General features: G+C 41.2%; 1 protein-coding gene across 13 annotated transcripts in view; it reads left to right on the top strand.

Moving 5' to 3' along the window:
* The first annotated feature begins 2,935 nt into the window (after window positions 1-2,935).
* Window positions 2,936-23,988, top strand: part of TUT4 (terminal uridylyl transferase 4) — a 107,507-nt gene continuing 86,454 nt past the window's right edge. For 9 of the 13 annotated variants that reach the window (XM_059689571.1, XM_059689570.1, XM_059689575.1 and 6 more), the window contains exon 1: window positions 3,310-3,489. The gene's annotated coding sequence lies outside the window, so the exon portion shown is untranslated. Of the gene's footprint in view, window positions 2,953-3,308; window positions 3,490-23,988 lie in introns of those variants that run through there. The other 4 variants (XM_059689566.1, XM_059689569.1, XM_059689568.1 and 1 more) reach the window with 2 other exon arrangements.

Raw genomic sequence — 23,988 nt, forward strand, 5'->3', positions numbered from 1 at the left:
GCAAAAGATCCTGGACAGAAACTGGCCTCAGAACCTAGAGACAGAACCTAGCGGGAGAACATGGCAAAAGATCCTGGACTGAACCTGACTACAGAAATTGGCAGGAGAACCTGACAAGAACCTGGTGACTGAACCTGTCTGGAGTACCTGGACAGAACCTGGCTGGAGATCCTAAGCAGAACCTCTCTGGAGATCGAGACCAGAACTTGGCTGGAGATCCTGGCTAGGCTGCTGATGAACTGAACACTGTCTCTGAGTCTTTCCCTCTTCGCCGACTCCGTCCACACCTTTGGGGACCCCTGGACCCACTGGGGCTGGACCCCGGCATAATTTTCACCTGAGTTTGGGTGAAATTGAGTTCCCACAACTTCCGTGAAAGGCTAAATTTGGAGGCAACCACAATCATGAGGTCTTTCTTGCAAGTATCAGATATAAGTCCTCAGTGTATTTTTACAAAGTAGTCAGACATTTCCCATTTTATTTCTCAGTAAGTTCTTTGTGATTCAATGGAAAGAACCGAGTCACACAGGACTGATATTCTAGTCCTGCCTGTGACTTACTGTGAATTACTGGCCACTAATTAAACCTCTTATTCCCAAAGTTTCCTCATTCTTAGGTAGAACTAATCCTTGCTCTATACATACTTTGTTGTGATAAGATTATACTTGCTAAAATTTTCAGCGCAACGTGTAGTTTTTACTAGTACATATACTAGAGTGAGCTCAGTGCATGAATTCATGCACAGGTGGGGTCCCCTGGTCTGGGGGGGTGGGGTGGGGTGGGAGGGGGAGGGACCGAAGGAGGTTGGCTGTGGGAGTGGACTGACCACCAGGGGGCAGCTCCTGCATTGAGCGTCTGCCTCCTGGTGGTCAGTGCATGTCATAGCTACCAGCTGGTCATCCGGTCATAACAGTAGCTTAGGCTTTTAAATATACAGATACACATACACACACACACACACACACACACACACACACACACATATGCTAAGGTCTATATTCTAATTGGGTCAGACTCATAAAAAAGTAACATGTAGAGGTTCAGAGAATCGAGTTATCACATTTCATGGAGTGGTGGTCAGGAAGATGTAATAAAGGAGGCAGGATTTGAGCTGGGACTTTAGGAATAGGAAAGGTGGTAGAAGAGAGTTATATGGAAGGGATGAGAGCAGAGAGTCACTGGGATTCTCAGTATAGCCTGGCTTTTGTTTTTGGGCACATTCTCTTCTGCACACTCCAGACTAAATTATGTTCTCTGAATCACATATATGTGTCTGGCACAGAGCAGGCAAGCCTGCAAGGTCCAGCTTCTACCTCTTCCCATTAAAGCCTCACTCAAGTAGAATTCATCACACTCTCCTCTGTATTAGCTCAGACTTTGTTCACATGACCTATTGCTTTTTATTGTAACTCAATAGAACCGCCTTCCTTGCTCATTGGTGAACTTTTGGAGACAGGAATCTGGTTTGCTTTTGTATCCCTAGGCACCTAACTCAATGCTTTGCTCTTAATCAGGAAATTTTATTCAACTGAGCTTGCTCCAAGGACACTGATATGACTCACTAAGGTGAAGGGCATGTTGGTATTATCTTAATGTCTCTATAGATTTTAACTTTTGTGTTCTGTTGTTTTCCTCACATCACCCTTGTGGGTTTTGTTTTTTTTTTCTTTCTTTCTTTAAAAACCTATGGATGAGGAAACTCAGAGGGTGCATTTGCCCAAAGTCATGCAGCTGATAAGTGCTGCAGCCAGACAGGGCTCTTTTGACTTGAAATACACTACTCTATGCTCTATACTGGGGCCCTGTGGCACCAGACAGGTTGGAGTAATGTGCACTTAAGCTCAGAACTCTAGTTTTCTCATTCGTAAATAGGAACAATAGTTCCGACTTCATGGGGTTGTGATGAGCATTAAATGATGAAGTACGTGAAGTACCTTCTAAAATGCTTAGCACCTAGTGGGCAATTCTCGGTCCCTTCTCACCAAGCTTCCCATTCCGATGGGCGTAAACGAACACATGAGGGATCCGGTTCTGGGGGAGAGTGGGGCGTAGAGGGACTGCGCAGAGAGCAAATGTCCTTCTCTAACCTCTTACAGGTTCGCCTCCGAGTCATCTTATAAGAAAACTTGCTAAGGCCTTATCTTGTAAATACTTAGGGCTTAGCATGCTCCAGCAGTCACTCCCCCGCTCCCCGCATCCTTGTCATACATATCCTTTTCCGGCCCAGCATTTGTCAAATGCAAGGATCCTAGTTGTGTGAGTTGTCCAGCTTTGTCGCCAGAGCTTGGTTGAATAATCTCCAAGGCTGGGGTCTTTTTTTTTTTTTTTTTTTTTTTAAAAAAAACCACGTACCAAACCATAGTTCTCTCGGATTGTGACTGAATAACTACGTGCAGGGAGCTAACATACTACAAACGAGGCAGGTAGGGCAGGCGGCCCAGGGACGGTAGTTGACTCCAAACCCACGTGAAACTAATGTCTGACTAGAACCTTTTCCTGGGGTGATGCTCCTGAGACTTCCCTGCTGAACGCCTTAACTCCCGAATGTCTTTGATACAGAAACGGATCCAGCTTTTTGGGGTGCTGGTGGCAAAGGTGAATCCCGAGTCTTCCAGTCGGGCTTCCCGCTGGAGCTCAGAGGGCCGCGGGGGAGCCCGGCCCGGGGTGCCCGCCCACGGCCGGGTTTCCTCTCGGGGACCACTCTCTGAACGAGGCGCGGGGTGGGCTTCGGGATCTTCTTCCCCTTTGGGGGGGGGGGGTCTCGGCGGCTGGAGCGAGACCTGAGCGGCGCGGCAGTGCGCGCGACCCCCGCCTCCTCGCGCCGCTCCCCCGCGCGGCCCCGGCGGGGGCCAGGCCTCCGGACCCCCGCTCCTAGGCCCCGCCTCTCCCCAGTGACCGCGACCCTCCCCCGGCCGCGAGCCTTCCCGCGCCCGTCCCGGCCCCGGCGTGAGGGTGAGTGCACCGCCCTCCCACCGCGCCCTCCTCCTTCCATTGTTTCCAGCCGCCGCCACGAGCCCCCGAGCGTCGCCCCTCCCCCACCGGCGCGCACAGCCCCCGCCCGGGTTTCGCTGTGCGCAGGGGCCCCCAGAACCCAGGGAGGGGGCCCCCCGAGCGCATTCCCCTGCATCTCATCCGCAGGCCTCCCCCCCACCCCCGGCGGCGTCGATCTCCTATCCCACCCCGGGGCGGGCGTCCACGCGGGGTTCCGTCTCTCTCCCCTCCCCCTCCCCATCTCCCGACTCTCCTTCCACGACCCCCTCCCTTCAGCGGGCCCTCCTCTCTCGCTCCCTCCCCCCTCCCTTCCCCTCCCCCCCACAATGCAGTTCGCGGCGCGGCGGACATGGCGGTGGAGCCCTGAGCTCGTCGTGTCCCGGCCTCCAGCGGCGGCGGCGGCGGCGACGGCTGCAGCGGCGGCACCCGCAGCGGGAGGCGGAGGGGGAGCGGGAGTCCTTGCGATGCGGAGGCGCCGCGCGCGCCTGTAGCTCGCAGGTACGGGGGTGCCCGCCGCGGCGGAGCCCGGGGCGCCGAGGGGGTGTGCTCGGGGAAGGCCGGGCCGCCCCCCGGGCGCCCTCAGGTGCCGTGCCTCGCAGGTGTCCGCGGCGCGGCCTGGCCCGAGCGCCTCTCGGCCGCTCCCCGGGGGCCCGACGCTTCTTTCCTGGCCGGAATGGGCTCCGGGTGCCCCGGGGGGAGGCAGAGAGGAGGGAGGTGGGGCGGCGGCCTGGGAGGCCTGGGCGGCCCGAGGAGGACATTGGGGCGCTCGGGGGCCAGACTCCACCGGGAGCCCCGGGCCCAAACCCCTAGACCCGGGAGGCGGCTGGTGGGTAACGGAATCGGCGTGAGCATTTTCCCGAGGCCGGTGCGACTCCTTTTCCTCTCGGCTGTGCCGATGGACGCCCGTACATAACAAATACCCGCGCACAACATCCTACATATTCTCCCTGGGCTCGCCCTGGTCGGCAGCAGGGTCTGTATTTCGTTCCTCGCCCGCCCGCCCGCCTTCTCTCTCCCGCGCCCCCGGACCCCGTGGAATGGTGGTCGTGGACGCTTTTGACGTGGGAAACGGCGAGATTCGTATTTGTAAACACACAGCCCTCGCCGAGGGTGCTGCGCGCCTCCACGAGAGGGTTCAGGTCCTCTTGGTACAGGGATTGCAAAAGAAGGAGACATTTAGATCGGAAAGCAGCACATTGTCGGGATTCCAGGTCGTACCGGCATGGGATGAATTACTGTTATGTTAACAACGTTGATTAAACGTTTTCTTTGCAGAAAAAAATTTTTTTTTAATCAGATGAATTTTGTACCTTGCACGAGATCTTAGTTTCGGTATAACACGTTTCTTCATTTTTGATCTATTTTGACGTTCCACTCATTTGGTAAACTTCTTAGTGAACTGAAAGGCTATTAGAATTGTGTATTGTTGGCATCCAGTAATTAATTAGCTGGAGTGGATCACATTACCTTTTGTTTCCAAAGACTGACACCCCCCCCCCCCCCCCCCCCCCGGTCTTGTAGTAGATGGGTAACACTTGGTGAAACAGAACCTATCCTGTTTCTGATTTTAAAGTGATGAGAACTATTAGCTAATAAAGTTGGATAACCCCAATCGGATATTATAACTTAGAGAGAATGCCCTACCAAGGTGGCGAATTGTGAGGCGTTTCTTTAAAAGTTGACTTTTTGGAGGGTTAGTATCAGTGGCATATTTTGTATGTGAGTCAGTTGTGTGCCAAAGTTTTCTTTGGGCCCAGAACTCGTCTATATCTCCTTAGAAATTGCTGCACTACACTGCATCCTAGTACTGATTAGTCACAACTTGTAAAATGATGAACTATTGATTCATTTAGAAAGCCGCGCTTAAGGTAATGAATGCACTAGTGTTTAGTGTGCTGTAATGCTTTTGTAAACAAAATTTAACGAGGGCTTTTTAAAAACCGTATACTTTGGAGCCCTGGCCAGGTAGTGGAGTTGGTTAGAGCATCATCCCCAGGTGCTAAGTTTCAGGGTTCTATCCCAAGTCAGGACACATACAAGAAGCAACCAATGAAAGCATAAATAAGTGGAATAACAAATCAATGTTTCTCTTTCTCTCAAGCCAATAAACAAACAAAACAACCATATACTTTGGGGAAGATAAGAATTTTAAGTCATTTATGCTTTAAAATGTATGTAAAATAAAAGAAAGCTATTTTTTAAAAAGAGCTCATTTAGATAAGTTTTCCTGCTGTTAGCAATTTTTCATTTGACTAGTGTGGAAAATGAAAAAAAATAAAGCTTCTTTGAAATAATACAATAGTCTTTTCATTGAACTAGGTTAAGTTGTTAGTAATACAGATAAATTAACAAGTCATTAACATGCACTAAAATTTAGTTCAATTTTGTAAATTCTAAATCACACCTAGAAGTACATTTATTTTTAGATAAGTTAGCTAGGACAGTACAGTGTCTACATTATAATTTTAGACCTTTTAAAGTAAAACTTTGTAATTGTAATTTTAAATATCTCTGATTAATAAAAAGCTGTTTAAAGAGAATTTTTATTCTCAGAGCAGATTTATTTTAATAATAGTAATTAGAGAACTTTTTTTGACCTCAAAGTTAACCTTGACATGCATAATAAGCACCATTAACTGTGTTCTTTATAGAAGATAAAATCAGGATCTGTGGGTAGAGATAGGTGTTTGAATTTGTTTTCTACAGAACGTTTCTAGTTTCAGGGAAAGATTAAGCAAGACGTACCTTTAAATTTTGTTTATCCTTAAAAACAAATCAGATCACTTTGCTATAACAATTCAGTGAGATGTATTACTTTCTAAAGTAAACTACAACTGCTTGAATTTATAAAATAATGTTACAAAATTCAGTTGGAGTCATTACTGTAGATTTATGTTCTAAAAAAAAAAGAACAGTTCTAGAAGGACCTAAAACAGACAAGGGAAAAGGACACTAGATTGAAGCTGAATATGTAGATATTGTTCTTAATTTTAGACAAATTAGGATTATTTACACTAAACTAAGTTTTAATTTTAGAATCCTAGATAATTGCATAATTTGGGGAAATGTTCAAAAATCAGCGTAATGTTTCCAAGTGTTTCTTAGAATTCAAAAATAAGAAAAGGTATATAAATGCAAAGATGAACAATTTAGATTTCCCCCCCTTAAATGAGAGATTTAATTTGTGTGATGTGTTACAGTTTCCAGATTGTTTTCATATCAAATTATCTGATTGAATGCCCATAATTATCCTGTGAGTTAATAGGGGAGAGAAAAGGGAACTATCATGTATTTGAGTACATGTTTTGTTCCAGGCACTATTGGAAATTTAGGTTTTTGGTTTTTTTCACTTGCTCATTGTAACAACCCTATGAAACCTGTTTTGTAGATGAAGAATGTCTGACTTAGAGGTTAAGTAATTTGCTGAAGATCATAGCGTTAGATTCAAAGCAGCTCTGTGTGCTCTTAAAATTATATAGGCCATTTTACTTCTCAATATGTATCAAGTATTTTCTTAATTTTATAGGAGAAACTGTTTAAGGTTGCTCATTCATTCATCATTTAATTATTAATTTCATCAAACTTGCATTTCATTTATACTTCATGCTAGATGTTGCTAGGCTGTAGAAATACAGAATTATTGGAGACAGTTTCTCCTTTCAGAAAACTCAATCTACATATAATACAGATAAATCACAGCACACTACATCAGCAGTTTTCAACCTTTAAAAAAATTCTCATAGCACACATAAACTAATTAGTAAAATTCTGCAGCACACCAAAAAATATATTTTTTGCTGTTGTGACCAAAAAAAAAAAAAAAAAAGTATAATTTTGATTCATCCACACTGGACGACTATTGTGTTGGCTGTTATCATTTTTTAATTTGCTAATGTAAGGGAAAAGAGGTCAGTGCCCCTAACTAGTCAGGTATTGCATGTTTTAAAAATTCTTGCAGTACACTAGTGTGCCTGCACTGGTTGAAAATCACTGCCCTAGATAGTGGGAGTTCAGAGGGAAGAAGCTGGCATTTGAGGGATGTATAGGAGTTTGCTGGGTGAAGAAGGGGATAGACGAGATCATTCTGGAGATAAGGAATAATATATGCAAAGATAAGTTGTTACGGGGCTTGGTGTATATATAGGAAAAAGTGAGAAATTCATTGTGTCAGGAATTGAGGATTTATGGATAGAGCAGTTGAGAGAAATGGTTGGAAGTAGCAGTCAGATTATTGTGTATGTTAAATTAAGGCATTTGGATTTTTTTTAGATTGGGATCATCAAGTGAGATAATGGTTGAGCTGTGATCAGAGATATGCATTATGACTCCTAGTTTAGTATTTCTTTCTCCTTGGCTTCCTTATCAACAGCTTTTACCTGTTTTCAGTGGATAGTAATGCCATCTTTTCCATGTCACTCTCCTGTCTTCTCTATAGTTACTGTGTTCCAGACTGTTTGTTTTGAGAATCCTGAATTCAAATCTTACTGTCTAAGAATGTTTACTATTTTAGAAGGTTCTTTTGAGATAATAATGCCTTTGGGAGAAATCAGCTTGTTATAGTTACTCAGGAAGTTTTTTCACTCCTTGGTCTGGGTTCCTAGAAAGCAACCTAGATAAGGCATTGGGGCGTGTGAGCTGGAAAGGAGGAGAAACATTCATGCAAGTGCAACAGTCATCAATAAAGATGAGCAAAGTCCTAATCTTTACACAAAGTAGCCTGTACTATCAGAAATAAGTAGGTATGTTTGTAAGCACATAATAGTCTGGTAATTTTAAATAGATATTTGATTTACAATGCCAATAGGTAATTTACTTCATAGTTGCTTTGTGCTAATCCTATATAATACAAAACTAATATACAAATTGACTGAACAGCGGAATGACTGGTCGCTATGACACACACTGACCACCAGGGGCAGATGCTCAATAAGGAGCTGCCCCCTGGTGGTCAGTGTGCTCCCACAGGGGGAGCGCTGCTCAGCCAGAAGCTGGGCTCATGGCGGGGGAGCGGGCCTAAGCTGTCAGTTGGATATCCCCTGAGGGCTCCCGGACTGCAAGAGGGCGCAGGCATTCCCCCCCCCCCCCCTGCCGCCAGTGCATAAATTTCATGCACTGGGCCTCTAGTTTCTTTCTGAAGGTCTTAGAAGCATTAACTCAGTCCTCACAAAACCTTTTTTATGTTAACTTTATTTACAGGTGAGGAAAGTAGGGGTAGAAGGGTTTAGGACCTTGGACAAGATTTCACAGCTAGTTTGAATTTGAATTCCAGGTTTCTGATTCATAGCTCTTAATCACTATACTGTGTTGCACCTCAATTTTAGGTTGTCAGAATTTAGTATGCAGAGGGTGTTAAATTTAGTATAATCATATGGATTGTCAAAAAAATATTTTTCAAATTTTTAACAATAAAGATTTAAAAATATTTTTTAAGAATCTAAAGTAGCCCTGGCCGGTTTGGCCCAGTGGATAGAGCGTTGGCCTGCAGACTCAAGGGTCCCGGGTTCGATTCTGGTCAAGGGCATGTACCTTGGTTGCAGGCACATCCCAAGTGGGGGTTGTGCAGGAGGCAGCTGGTTGATGTTTCTCATCGATGTTTCTAACTCTCTATCCCTCTCCCTTCCTCTCTGTAAAAAATCAATAAAATATATTTAAAAAAAAGAACAGGTTCCTCAGCCTTTTCTGTAACAAAAAAAAAGATTATAAAAGAATCTAAAGTAGAATTAAATTGTACATAATGAAACCTGATTGCATTTTTGTCAGTCTGAGCTATACATTGTAATTTAAATAATTATCATTAACCCTTTGAGTGCCAACCAATATCCTAGAAACTATGCTAAAATTGCCAAGGCATTTTTGCTGATTTTACAGCAGTTTAGGGAAAAAATTATGAATCGCAAGAAAATGAAGTTACATACTCAAAAACTTAAGGAAACCTTTACTACATTTGTTTTCATCTTTGACATATATTGTTTGCTGATTGTATTATAAAGTACTAGTAGAATAAAAAGTTTGAACAAAACATATAATGTTAAAATAGAGGGACACCCTTCTCCAATATCTTCCACAAAATCGTCATCTTCACAGCAAGAATTGACATATTTAGCAATATCATCATCACTAATAAAAGCAGACTTAGAACTGGACGCCATTTCGAAACTTTAGGGCAGTGATGGCAAACCTTTTGAGCTCGGCATGTCATCATTTTGAAAAACCCTAACTTAACTCTGGTGCCATGTCACATATAGAAATTTTTTGATATTTGCAACCATAGTAAAACAAAGACTTATATTTTTGATATTTATTTTATATATTTAAATGCCATTTAACAAAGAAAAATCAACCAAAAAAATGAGTTCACGTGTCACCTCTGACACGCGTGTCATAGGTTCGCCGTCACTTCTGTAGGGGTTAAAAATTGATTAGTCATTAAGTGTTTAAGCTCCAATCTTGTGCTTAGTTTAGGCCAGTGGTATTCAAACTATGGGGACTTTATAGGGGGGCGGTGGTCTCTGAGTTACAACTGTTTTTGTAGTAATAATAAGACAATAGTTGCCTTTTCCCCTCTTCTCTCATCTGGAATGTAGAGTAATGCCTACACAATATGTGAAAACATTGCTTTGGTGGCTAATGGAAAGTGTTACCATGTATGCTTTCTGTCTCTTTTTCTTTGAGATGTAATTTATAATATCATAAAACTCACCCTTTTAGCCCAGCCCGTATGGCTCAGTGGTTGAGCATTGACCTATGAACCAGGAGGTCATGGTTCGTTTGATTCCCTTTCAGGGCACATGCCCGGGTTACTGGCTCGATACCCAGTAGTGGGTGTGCAGGAGACAGCCAATCAATGTTTCTTTCTCATCATTGTTGTTTCTATCTCTTTCTCCCTCTCCCAAATCAATAAAAAAAATATTTAAAAAACTAACCCTTAAAAAGTATACAGTTCAGTGTATATTTGTAAGGTTATGTAATCATCACAAGTATCTAATTTCAGAACATTTTCTTTTTTAAAAAATTGAATTTATTGGGGTTACATTGGTAAATAAAATTATATAGGTATTAGGAGGACAGTTCTATAATACATCATCTGTATACTGTATTGTGTGTTCACCACCCCAAGTCAAATCACCATACCATTGTCTGTCTGTGAGGATATGTTTTTCTTAAGCCCTTTACCTTTTTCACCCAGACTCACAACCTCCCTCCCTTTTGACAGCTGTCAGTCTGATAATTCCAGAACATTTTCATCTTAACAAAAAGAAACCCTGTGCCCATTAGCAATCACTCCTTCGCCCCCACTCCCCTAGTCTTTGGCAATCACTAAATTACTTTCTATCTATGGATTTGCCTATTCTGGACATTTCATTTAAATAGAATCATACAACATGCTTTGTTCCTGGCTTCTTTCACTAAGCATGTAATGTTTTTAAGGTTCATCCATATTGTATCACATATTAGCACTTCATTCCTTTTTATGACCGAACTAGTGGCCCAGTGCACGGATTCTTGTACATTGAAAGAACGTCACATTCAGAATGTTAACAAAAACAATAAAATTCACGACCCACAATGACAGATCGAAACACATGTGTGATTGGCATCAGCGAGAGCTTTATATGTATCGCGCATACAAGAGTCAATGTTTATTTTTATTTATTTATTTTTTTAAAATTAAATCTTTATTGTTCAGATTATTACAGTTGTTCCTCTTTTTCCCCCCATAGCTCCCCTGGACCCGTTTCCCACCCTGCCCTCCACCCTCACCCCCATCCCCCACTGTCCTATCCATAGGTGCACGATTTTTGTTCAGTCCCTTCCTGCATCCCCCACACCCCTTTCCCCCCTGAGAATAGTCAGTCCACTCCCTTTCTATGCCCCTGATTCTATTATAATCACCAGTTTATTCTGTTCATCAGATTATTTATTCACTTGATTTTTAGATTTACTTATTGATAGATGTGTATTTGTTGTTCATAGTTTGTATCTTTACCATTTTCTTCTGCCGGGGTCCAACCCCAGCGGGTCCAGGGGTCCCCAAAGGTGTGGACGGAGTCGGCGAAGAAGGAATGACACGGAGGCAGCCTTCGGGTGATCATCATAGCCAGGTTCCTCTAGCCAGGATCTCCAGCCAAGTTCTGGTCTGGATCTCCAGGGAAGTTCTGTGGCCATGTTCCCTCGCTAGGTTCTCCAGCCAGGTTCTGTCCAGGCTCTCCAGTCAGGTTCAGTGTCCAGGTTCCAGTCAGGTTCTCCTGCCAATCTCTGTAGTCAGGTTCAGTCCAGGATCCCTTGCCATGTTCTCCCGCTAGGCTCTGTCTCTAGGCTCCGAGGCCAGTCCCTCTCCAGGATCCTCCGGCATGCTCTCGCCAGCGAAGTTCTTCTGTCTCTAGAGAACGTTCTGTGTAGGTTCTGTGCCTAGGCTCTGTCTCTCTTGGTCCTGTCTTCCAAGCCCTGTCTTCTTGGTTCTGTGTTCTGAGTTCTGAGTGTTTCTGTCTTGTTACAACTGTATTTATACCAGTTGATTCAATCCTATCAATCTCTATTACAAAGGTTAGGGCGTTTCTTATCTCCATTCCAGGGAGAAAAGATTATGTAGTTTAAGCATGATTGTTCGTAGTTAAAGGGATTAATTACCCGCCTGGCACTTAATTGAGGGGTTTTATTCCCTCCCTAACTTCAGGGGAAAATCCCTACCTGGGGAAAACAACCTTTCTCAGAGACCTTGGTTAAAACACATAGTGCCAAGAAGGTGAGCAAACATATTAAGAACAGTATGCCATATATGCCAGGTCCCTTGAAACAGCAAGCATGGACCGGCTCCCGGCATTCTTCTTCCTCTTCTTAAAGGATACCTTTCAGCATTTCTTATAATACTGGTTTGGTGGTGATGAAATCCTTTAGCTTTTTCTTATCAGTGAAGCTCTTTATCTGACCTTCAATTCTGAATGATAGCTTTGCTGGATAAAGTAGTCTTGGTTGTAGGTTCTTGGTATTCATCACTTTGAATATTTCTTGCTGCTCCCTTCTGGCCTGCAAAGTTTCTGTTGAGAAATCAGCTGACAGTCGTATGGGTACTCCCTTGTAGGTAACTGATTTTCTTTCTCTTGCTGCTTTTAAGATTCTCTCTTTGTCTTTTGCTCTTGGCATTTTAATTATGATGTGTCTTGGTGTGGTCCTCTTTGGATTCCTTTTGTTTGGGGTTCTCTGCGCTTCCTGGACTTGTAAGTCTATTTCTTTCACCAGGAAGGGGAAGTTTTCTGTCATTATTTCTTCAAATAGGTTTTCAATATCTTGCTCTCTCTCATCTTCTGGCACCCCTATAATTCTGATGTTGGTATGCTTGAAGCTGTCCCAGAGGCTCCTTACACTGTCTTCATATTTTTGGATTCTTTTTTCATTTTGCTTTTCTGGTTGGGTGTTTTTTGTTTCTTCGCATTTCAAATCTTTGCCTTGATTCTTGCGCTCCTCTGGTCTGCTGTTGGGAGTCTGTATAATATTCTTTATTTCAGTCAGTTTATGCTTAATTTCTAGTTGGTCCTTTATCACAACATCAAGGGTCTCATTAGATTTCTTGAGGGTCTCATTAAGGTTATCGGCGGTTTCTAGAAAATTCTTGAAAAACCTTAAAAGCGTGGTTTTGAACTCTATATCCAGTAGTTTGCTTTCCTCCATTTCTTTCATTTGTGTCCTGTTTCTTTGTCTCTGCATTTTTTTATGCTTCGCTGTGTCGATAGAGTGGCTTTCTGCGCTAGGTGTCCTATAGGGCCCAGTGGCTCAGCCTCCGCAATTACCTGAGGTGGACACTCTTGGTGCACCCCTGTGTGGGCTTTGTGCACAGTCTTGTTGTAGTTAAGCCTTGATTGTTGTAGGTAACACTGGGAGGGATTGACCTCCAGGCCAAATTGGCTGTGAGAATCAGCTGTGTCTGCAGTGGGAGAACTTCTGTGCTGGAGACACCCCTCCGGTGCAAGACTTGCTTCAGTGGGGCTTTGGTGCTCACTGCCCCCTGAGTGTGTCCTTTATGAATCCGAGTAGCTGCAATCTGGATGGTCCCACTCCGACCACCCAGCACACTGGCTCCTGGATCTCTAAGGAGGTGCTAATCTAGCCTCTGCATGAGGCTATCCAGCAGGAGCCAGCTGTGAAGCAATGCAAGTTGCCCTGGGGCCTTGGGCCAGCTACAGTTTGTTAGGTAATTATCAGATTGCAAAGGGCCAGGTCTTTCATATGCAAAAGCCTCATGGCTTGGGTGGGGCAGCGTCCCAGAGGATCAACAGGGCGGAGCAAGCAGTATGGCTGCTCTCAGTCCTGCCCTCAAAGGCCCTGCTTCTCAGTGTCCAGGTAATCACTGCAAGCACCCCGGAGAGAAAGCTGCCCTCGAGTTCCGACTGATGCCAGACAGCCCAGTTTCTCCCGTATGAGTCTGGGTCCCCAGAGACTCACCTGGAATTGGAGCTCAGAGCTTGAGACTCCCTCCCGATTGAAAAAAACAACCGTGTCCTCAGCCGCCAACCCTCTCCGCATGCGCCTCTGTACCTCTGTATTTTACTTCTGCACTGCACCTCCTCTGAGTCTTGGTATGCTTTTCTCTTTCCTTCTAGTTGTAGAATTTCCACTCAGCCAGCCTTCCTGTGGTTCTGGATGATGTCCGTTTTTTCTTTTAGTTGTATTTTTGAAGTGGTTGTGCGAGGCAGCAATCTCCAGTGTTTACCTATGCCGCCATCTTGGTTTATCCTCAATGTTTATTTTTAAATTGCCAGTGTGCATCATATGTACTGGCTGGTTGGTCGGACTTACATATGGTCAGTCACTTAGCCTTTCATATATGTGGAAGATAATATTACATTCTATGGAATGTATTCTATAGAGATACCACATTTTGCTTATTCATTCATCATTTGATAGACATTTGGGTTGTTTCCACTTTAGCTGTTATGAGTATTGTTGCTATGAGTATTCATGTAAAAGTAATTGTGTAAATGTATGCTTTCATTTCTTTTGAGTATATACCCAGGAGTGGAATTGATGGGTGTTTTGATAAATTTATGCTTTCCCTTATGAGGATCTGTCAAACTATTTTCTAAGAGTTTGCTGCACCAGTTTCTATTCCAACTAGTAATGTATGAGGGTTCTAATTTTTCCATATCCTTATCAACACTTGTTATTATCCATCTTTTAAATTTTAGTCATCCTGCCCTGGCTATTGTGGTTCAGCAGTGAGAGCGACAGCCTGCGCACTGGAGGGTTGGGGATTCCATTCTCAGGTCAATTGCAAGTTCCATCCCCAGCCCAGTTGGGGCATATGCTGGAGTCAATCAATTGATATGTCTCTCTCACATCCATGTTTCTCTTTTCTCCCCTCTCCCCCACTTCCACTCTCTAAAAAATCACTGGAAAAATATCCTTGGATGAGGATTAACAAAAAATTGTAGCTATTCTAGCAGGTGAAGTGGGTATTGTGTTGTGATTTTGATTTGCTTTTTCCTAATGACTAATGAATATTGAACACCTCTTCATATTCCTATTGGCCATTTGTGTATCTTTTGTTTTGAAGATATTTTTAAATTGAATTTTTAGAGAAGAGAAGGGAGAGGGAGAGAGAGAAAGAAGCATTAAAGTGAGAGCAAACATCAATCAGCTGCCTCCTGCATGCCCCCTGCCTGCAACCTGGGCATGTGCCTTGACTGGGAATCCAACTGGCAACCTTTTGGTGCAGGGGACTACACCCAAACAACTGAGCCACACAGGCCAGGGCATCATTTGTGTATCTTATTTAGAGACATGTTTATTCACCCTCCTTTGCCCAAATCAGAAATACATGTCTAAAATGAGGAAGCAAAGAGCAAGAATGCAAAGGATGGGGAGGTTCAAGAGTACGTGTAGGGAAGTTCTTTTTGTGGGTTTATTGTGAGGCTGAGTGTAGTTGTTTAAAGTGCTGGGCTGAAGAGTTTTAATCTTAATTATTTTGACCTGTTTTCATTTAACCTTAAAAAATAAGCATTTCTCGTGTTGTTATATAGTCTTCATAACCACTTGTGTTTTACTAAAATAAAAATAAGTATTTTAAAACGTGTTTTATTTTATTCCTTTAACAATTTTGTTTTCGTTCCCTTAGCATGTTTTTTACAACTTCTAAATCTTTTGTAAAATTATTTTTACTAAATTACTTTTATGTTAATAAACATTTAGTTCCCTGATTTTTCAGATACTTAAAAATAAACATTTCCTGATTATAATAGTATTATATGCACTTTGTAAAAAATCATAGAAAATATAGGAAAATATAAAGACTATAATAACAGTAACAATAGACCACAACCTCACTATTTTAAGATTATTAATAGAAAAAACTTTTTGGCATGTTTCCTTTAACGCATTTTTTAATTTATCTTTACTGTTGGAAGTATTACAGATGTCCCCCCTTTTCCCCATTGAGCCTTCTAGCCCACACCCACCTCCCACCCTAGGCCTTTTACCATAGTTGTAGTCACACTTTGTGTATAACTTTTTACTTAATGTTTTATAAGTATTTGGCCACATCATTAAGAATTATTTGTAAATGTAGTTTTAGAAGCTGCAAAATAGCACACAAGAGAAGGTGCCAGAGTTTGCTTAACCAGTTCCTTATTGTTAGGCATTTAATTAGATTGGGCATTTAATTTTTTACTGTTATAAATAATGCTTTTTGCATAAATGCATAAAGCACTATAACTTCCCACTCTGGATGCCTTTTATTTCTTTTAATTGTCTAATTTTCCTGGTTAGTACAATCTATAATAATAAAAGGGTAATATGCTAATTAGAATGAACATCCTTCCAGGTGTCATTCCAGATGTCCTTGCAGATGAAGCCAGGGCTGGAGGGAAGCATCCCGGGTTCCGGGTGCCAGAGGGAAGCTGGTGCCGGCAGCCAGGGGAAGGAAGGCCTACTCTTGAATGAATTTTTGTGCATCAGGCCTCTAGTGTTGAATAAAAGTGAAAACAGCAGACGTTTTTGTCTTGGTTCTGCCCTTAGAAGAGAAAACATTTAGTCTTTCACCTTAATGGTGAAATAAACTGGTGGGTTTTTCTTATTAGATGCCCTTTGTCAGGCTGAGAAGATTACTTTCTCTTCCTAGTTTGTTGAGTATTTTTTATCATAGATGGGTGTTAGGTTAATTTTATCAAATGCTTTTTTGGTTTATTGAGATGACTACGTGATTTTTGTTTTTTATTCTTTTAGCATGGTGTATACATCAATTGATTTTCATATGTTGAGCCAACCTTGCATTTCCTGGAATAGATACCCCTTATTCCTGGCATATAATCCTTTTGTTGCTGGATTTGGTTGGTTAGTATTTTGTTGAGGATTTTTACATTTATATTCATAAGAGACTTTAGTCTATAATTTTTTGTGATATCTTGTCTGGTTTTGGCATTAGGGTAATATTGGAATCATAGAATAAGTTAATATATTCTTGTATTTGAGAAAATTCTCCGTTTTAAAATCTAGTGACATAAATCTCAATAGCAATAACCCACACATACACAAAAGTTCTTTGGATTCTGGGTAATTTTTTAAGAGGATAAATATCCTGAGATCAAAAAGTTTGAGAACCACTGGTTTAGGCTAAGAGACGTGCTCTAGGACCAAAAATTGGGACTTTTGTTTCTTGTTAGTCATAAACCAGTCCCATTTGTGTCATTTCATGCAAGTCATAAACTCAGGGTGCCTCAATCTTACATAATAAAAGCCTAATATGCTAAGTGTCAGGTCATCCGGTTGGCCATTCAACCAAAGTGTATTATGCTAATGATATGCTAAGGCTGCTCAACCGCTCACTATGACATGCACTGACCACCAGGGGGCAGACGTAGACTGGTTGACCAGTTGCTATGATGTGCAGTTACCACCAGGGACGCAGACACTCTGACTGGCAGGTTAGCTTGCTGCTGGAGTCCAGCCTATTTTTTTTTTAATATATTTTATTGATTTTTTACAGAGAGGAAGGGAGAGAGAGAGAGCTAGAAACATCGATGAGAGAGAAACATCGATTAGCCGCCTCCAGCACATCTCCCACTGGGGATGTGCCCACAACCCAGGCACACGCCCTTGACCGGAATCGAACCTGGGACCCTTCAGCCCGCAGGCCGACGCTCTATCCACTGAGCCAAACCGGTCTCGGTGGAGTCCAGCCTATTGGGACTGAGTGAGATGGGCCTGACACGCCCTGGAGCCTCCCACGGTCCCTCTCCGGCTGCTCAACCTCCCGCATCCCTTCCCAGCCCCGATCATGCACCAGTGGGGTCCTTGGCTTGGCCTGCACCCTCTGACAATCCAGGACCCCTTGTGGGATGTCAGAGAGGTGGTTTTGGCCTGATCCCACAGGCCAGGCCAAGGGACCCCACTGGTGCAGGAATTCGTGCACCGGGCCTCTAGTAATATATAAAATGGAAACACAACAAGACTGTGTTAACTTCGCAGATGCATAAAATAAATGAATACTAGATATATATTAGCTGATGCTGAATCATAAAAATATATTTTTAAATTGAAATATTTATAAGAGCTTATGTAGGAGCTTGTGGTATTGTTATGTGACAGTATCTTGAATTATGTCATATAGATAAAAATTTGTACAGTGGGGCCTTGACTTACAAGTTTAATTCGTTCCAAGACCGAGCTCATTAAGGAGCTCGTTAACTCAAATTACTCTATCAACTCAATGCAAAAAATCAGCCGAGAGACAGCTGGTATCTCAAAAAACTCGTTAGTTGGGACACTCATAAGTTAAGGCCCCACTGTATTTGGAACTTGTATTTAAGCTTTATGTGACAGTACCAGTTTTCAACCAGTGATTTTTATACTTCTTTAGGAAGGTATTTCATAATCACTCTGTAAAGCCTTATAAACCACTCACCAGATATCCTCTCTCCCCTCATTCTTGTGTTCCGTTTTATATTTTTGGGAGGCTATAAACCACTCACAGTTACCCTCTTTATATTTATTTTTCAGAGGTATTGGAATAGAAAATAGGTTGAGAACCACTCTAAATCTTCTCAGGGATGTACCTTATTTTCCTCACACCTGTTTCCTCAAGGCCAGGAAACCAGACCCATATTTTTCTACATATTGTCTGTTTATTCTTCTGTTCTCCTGTAAAGTTCCTCTTTTTTTTAAAAAAAAAATGTATTTTTATTGATTTCAGAGAGAGGAAGGAAGAGGGAGAGAGAGAAACATCAGTAATGAGAGAGAATCATTGTCTCCAACATGCTCCCCACTGTGGATCGAGCACATAACCCGGACATGTGTCCTGACCAGGACTCGAACTTTGACCTCTTGGTTCATAGGTTGATGCTCAACCACTGAACTACATTTGCTGGGCTGAAATTCCTCTTTTTTAAAAACTGGTTCCCTGCTGTCTGTATATCTAATGCTGTTTGTTTAGTTTAGGAATCTGTAGATCACTCTTCTTTACTCACTGATACTTTGGTGTAATTCTTGACATCATATTGGGCAGTTGGGATCGTTACATTTGAACCTCATCTAGCACCTTAACTTTATTTTTTCTTAATTTTTGTATTGCAGTGATACTCAAGTATACTTTTCTGGACATACCTAATCATATGGTTTGAAAATGGTTCTACTTCCAACCAAAATCTGCTAAATATCTATATGAGCATTTTTCTTGTTTCTTTAGTTTTCTGATTTATTCTTTATCTCTCTATATGTCGTCTCTCTTTGGCTTTATCCTTCCCCCAACCAGTACCATTACTGTTGTGTTTCCTTACCCTATTGAAATATTCATTGTCAATTTCCTGCTTACTATGAATTTAAATAGCTGCAAATTGTATAAGCTAGTAGACTGGTGTTTTATATTTAGTTAGCTTCTTATCACAGCTTGAAAGCGTTTTAGATTTCTTTCCTGCTCCTTGCATTTGCTGTTGTTTTACCTCTGTCTTAAGCCCTCTGCTGCCCTCTGCTTTTCTCACTCAGTTTCGTAGAACAGTGTTATAAAATCTGTTTTCCTTACGCTTCTTTGAGATGTGTATCGATAGGTGGTCTTGGCAAAAGAGGCTTCTTCTAGGCAAATGTTGTAAATTATATCTGTCAGATTTATCATGCTCATTAGCATATTGAGAGTCTGAAAGTTCCTCTGGAAAGCAACCCATTTAACTTTAATACAGCTTCTCCCTCTCCCCAACTTAACCGAAATTGCTTGTGATAAGGCCCTAAATAACCTCCTAATGCTTTTTACTATTATTGGGAATTACTGTCATTTACTTTACTAACTCATCTCCTTTTCTTCACCACTCTGTGCTTCTGTTTTACTGACGTTAACCTAAAACATAAATTATGCCACTCTTCTGCTTATAAATAAACTAGAGGCCCAGTGCACAAAATTCATACACTAGGGGGTGGGGGGAAGGGTCCTTCAGCCCAGCCTGTACCCTTTCACAGTCCAGGAGCCCTTGGGGGATGTCTGACTGACAGTGCCACAGGGAGCAACCTAAGCCGGCAGTCGGGACATCCTTAGTGCTGCTGTGGAGGTGGAAGAAGCTCCCACCACCACACCACTGCTGTGTTCGCCAGCTGTGAGCCCTGCTTCTGGATGAGCAGTGCTCCCCCTGTGGGAGCGCACTGACCACCAGGGGTCAGCTCCTGCATTGAGCATCTGACCCCTGTTGGACAGTGTGCATCAGAGCAACCTGTTGTTCTGCCGTTGGGCCGAAACCAGCTCTCCGACATCCCCGAGGAGTCCCAGATTGTGAGAGGGCGCAGGCCAGGCCGAGGGACCCCACCGGTGCACAATCGGGGCCAGGGAGGGATGTGGGAGGTCGGCCAGCTGCGAAGCGACTGAGGGAGGGCTGCAGGGCATGTCTGGCCCATCTCACTCAGTCCTGTTCGGCTCACTCAGTCCCAATCTGCCCCAGCAACAAGCTAACCTACTGGTTGGAGCATCTGCCCCCTGGTGGTCAGTGCATGTCATAGCAAGCAGTTGAGGGGCCTTAGCATACATATCATTAGCATATTACTCCTTGATTGGTGGCTTTGGTATTTTAGGAATCAAGATTAATCTCTGCATCTCATTGGAATAAAAACAAAAAACAACTGGCAATCTGAGGCTGTTTTAACCAATAAATTGCTTATGAAAAAAGTATTATTTATACTTCCTTTGACTACTGCTGTTGAAGATCCTAATGTATAATAAAATGGCCAAAAAGGCTTACCAAATGAACAAAGAAGGAAAAGGCTTGAATAATCAAGGAAACCTAGATAATCAGGTTGTGGGTTAGTATCTAGGTAATTAAGTTTAGAAATCTCATTTATTCACAAAACTGGCTTTGAAAGGGGAGGAACAGTTCCACTTGCCTTTGTTCATAAAAAATTCTGTCTGTTGATTTACCCATATAAAAAGTTATATTCTCTAAAACCTTTAGCTATTTTCAAGAGTGATTAATGTTTAAAATATGACATCCATGATACTTTTTATATAATCTTAATGCACATTATTTTGATTAGAATGTTTTTGAGTTTAAATTTTTTTTTATTGTGGTAAAATATACATAATATAAAGTTTACCTTTTTAACCCTTTTTTAGTGTACAATTCAGTGGCCTTAGTACATTAACAATGTTGTGTAACCGTCATCACTATCTAGAGAACAAGTCTATCATCCCAAACAGAAACTTTGTACCTGTTAAGCAATAACTCCCAATTTCCCTCTGCCCCCCAGCCCCTGATACCATCTGTTTTACTTTGTCTCTATGAATTTGCTTATTCTAAATATTTATGTATTAAACCTTTGTTGTTGAGAGTATTATAGATATTCTCCCTTTTCCCCCATTGCCCCCCTCCACCGGTTCCCACCCCATCTCAGGCCTTCACCACCCTATAGTGTATATCCATAGGTAATGGATATACCAGGTGTACCGGTTAATAGTGTGGCTTTTGTAATCAAAGAAAACATGATAGTTTCAAGAGTAACATCAAAAGTGCTTTATTAAAAGTAATGTCCACCATTAGCTACACATTTCCCCATCTTTCAGGTAATTTGTGGGTACCGTCCCAATAGAACTTTTCTTGTTTTGAGGCAAACCATTCAGAGACCCAATTTTCCACTTTTTTGTATGTTTTGAAGTGCTGCTCAGAAAGTTCGTGTGCCATCGATCGGAACAAGTGGTAATCTGAAGGAGCAAGGTCTGGTGAATACAGCGGGTGGGTTAATACTTCCCAGGCAAGATCTTTTAACGTGTCTTTAACTGGTTTTGAAGTGTGTGATGGTGTGTCATCATGAAGCAAAATTAATTTGCTGTGTCTTCTGGAGCATTCTGGTCTTTTCACGATCAAAGCATGGTTCACATTGATTATTTGTTGTCGGTAGCAATCAGAATTAACTGTTTCACCTGGTTTTAGAAGCTCATAATACACCACACCTCCCTGATCCCACCAAACACAGAGCATTATCTTCTTTCGAAGCGATTTGGCCTTGCAGTTGATGTTGATGGTTGACCTGGATCAACCTATGATTTTGTGCATCTGGGATTCTCAAAATAAATCCACTTTTCATCGCCAGTCACAATTAGATGCAAAAAAGACTTTCTTTCGTGCTGTTGACTTTTCGGTTTTCCATTTGTCTTTTTTACTCATGACTTTTCAGTTTTTCATTTGTCTTTCATTCAGTTGATGTGGCACCCATTTTCCTTCCTTTAAAATCTTTCCCATTCTTTAAATGATCGGAAATTGTTTGCTGAGCAACGTTTAATCTTTCTGCAAGTTGTTTTTGAGTTTGACAGGCATCTTCATCCAATAATGCTTGTAATTGTTGGTCTTCAAACTTTTTCGGTTGACCTGGATGTTCTTTGTCTTTCCCTTAAAGTGAAACCTGGCAATTTTCTGAATCTTGAATTCCCCACTAGTATTTACGTACTTTTATTAATTAAGTATATATTGATTTTTAAAAAGCTTTGTAGTTTTTATTTATATATGCAATCTTAAGATGTAGAGTTTTTTTTTTTAATAAATATATTTTATTGATTTTTTTATAGAGAGGAAGGGAGAGAGATAGAGAGCCAGAAACATTGATGAGAGAGAAACATCGATCAGCTGCCTCCTGCACATCTCCCACTGGGGATATGCCCGCAACCCAGGCACATGCCCTTGACCGGAATTGAACCTAGGACCCTTCAGTCTGCAGGCCGACGCTCTATCCACTGAGCCAAACCGGCTTCGGCATGTAGAGTTTTTTTAATTGAGTGGAGGAATAGTGTGTCCATAAAGATTTATTAAACAGAATTGTGGATCAGTGTTGCTGTAGCAAATCTTTATTATTTATGGTCTTTGTCAGTAAGATGACAGCTACAAAATTATTAAAGAGTCTTTATTGTAGAATAGTATTAGACAATTTAAAATATTTCAGTTATTGTATTAGGTAAAACTAATCTTTTAGAAATAGTACCCATTTTTATTTTTAAAATTAGGAACCTGAAGCAGTTTCTATAAGAATTTAGGCATAATTAAATATTTGACAACTGTTTGACAGTAAAACAGCTTACCAAAAATAATGAAAGAGCCCTGGCAGGGTTGCTCAGTTGGTTAGAGTTTCCTCCTGATAATACCAAGATTGCAGGTTTGGTCTCTGCTTGGGGAATATAAAAGAATCAACCAATGATTGCATAAATAGGTGGAATAACAAATCTACGTTTCTCTCTCTTTCACTCTCTCCCTCCACCTCTCTCCCTTCCTCCCTCTGTCTCTAAAAATCAGTAAATAAAAATTTAAAAAATAATGAAAGAAAATGCATTAATTAAATAAATTCAAATGTCCAAAACCCAGGATATTTATTGTATAAAAGTGCTATAGCTTTTTATTGGAAAATAATGTTAGTTCAACAAAAAAGTAATGGTGAAATCTAGTATGGTTTTGGCTTAAATTTTAATTGTCATATTTTGAAATATTACTTTATAAAATAATTTAGAAAAACTAATAAGCTTTTTTTTTTAAAAAAAGGATGATAATCTAGACAGAGATTATGACAGAGGATGTAGAGAACTGTATTACAAATAGGAATTATAAAAATTGGCTCCAAGTCGAATAAGATGTTTCAGTGGAGACAACTAGATAGTTTATTTTCTATTTATTTATTTTTGAAATATGCTTTGGCATAAATATAGGTAATTGGGAGTAAACAAACTATGTTCTGAGCTTTTTATTTTAGGTAATATTTTTGTGTTTATATGATGTGTAATTATATTATTAGAGGTATTCTATTGCCCCAAAATGTAATTTAATAAATTAACCAAGTAAAATCAAAAGTGCTACACATGCTGTTTGTTTTTGCTGACTCTAATTTTTCCTTATGTTATTAATCTTTGTTTAGAGGCATAGGTCTGAATTTAAGGCATAAAGGGCAAAGTGAACAGCAAAAATCCTGATTTCCATATGATATAGTATACAAAATAGTTCTAATATTGGAATATTTTAACAAAATGTAGTCTTTTAATTTGTTTATAGTTTGTATTCTCTGGTAAATGCAAAATTGTTTCTATTATATTTTAGAACAAAATACAGAGCTCTGATATTAGTGTTCTTACTATCATCTTTTTGTAAAAACATTTTTTAGAGCTGTTTTTGTTTCATAGCAAAACTGAACAGAAAGTACAGAGTACCTATCATACTCCCTTTCTCCCCAAAATATAGCTTCCCCACTGTCAACATCCCTGCAGCAGAGTAGTACATTTGTTACAGACAGGAACATACATTAACACATAATTATTACCCAAAGTCTATAGTTTGGGTCTCACTTTTTGTGGAATATATTCTATGCATTTTGACAAATGTATACTGACATGTACCCATCATTATAATATACAAAATTTTACTGTCATTTTTTAACTCTGGGTTTATATAGGTTTTTAATTTTTTTTTTAACCTCGAAGAATTTAAAGTCCTTTATACTTTGGAGGTGGAGAAAATATCTTGAATTGTATCTCCATGTTTAGAGAGTCAAGTTAGAAGGTTAGTA

The sequence above is a fragment of the Myotis daubentonii genome, chromosome 3 (assembly GCF_963259705.1).
Source record: "Myotis daubentonii chromosome 3, mMyoDau2.1, whole genome shotgun sequence".
NCBI classification, from domain to species: Eukaryota; Metazoa; Chordata; class Mammalia; order Chiroptera; family Vespertilionidae; genus Myotis; species Myotis daubentonii.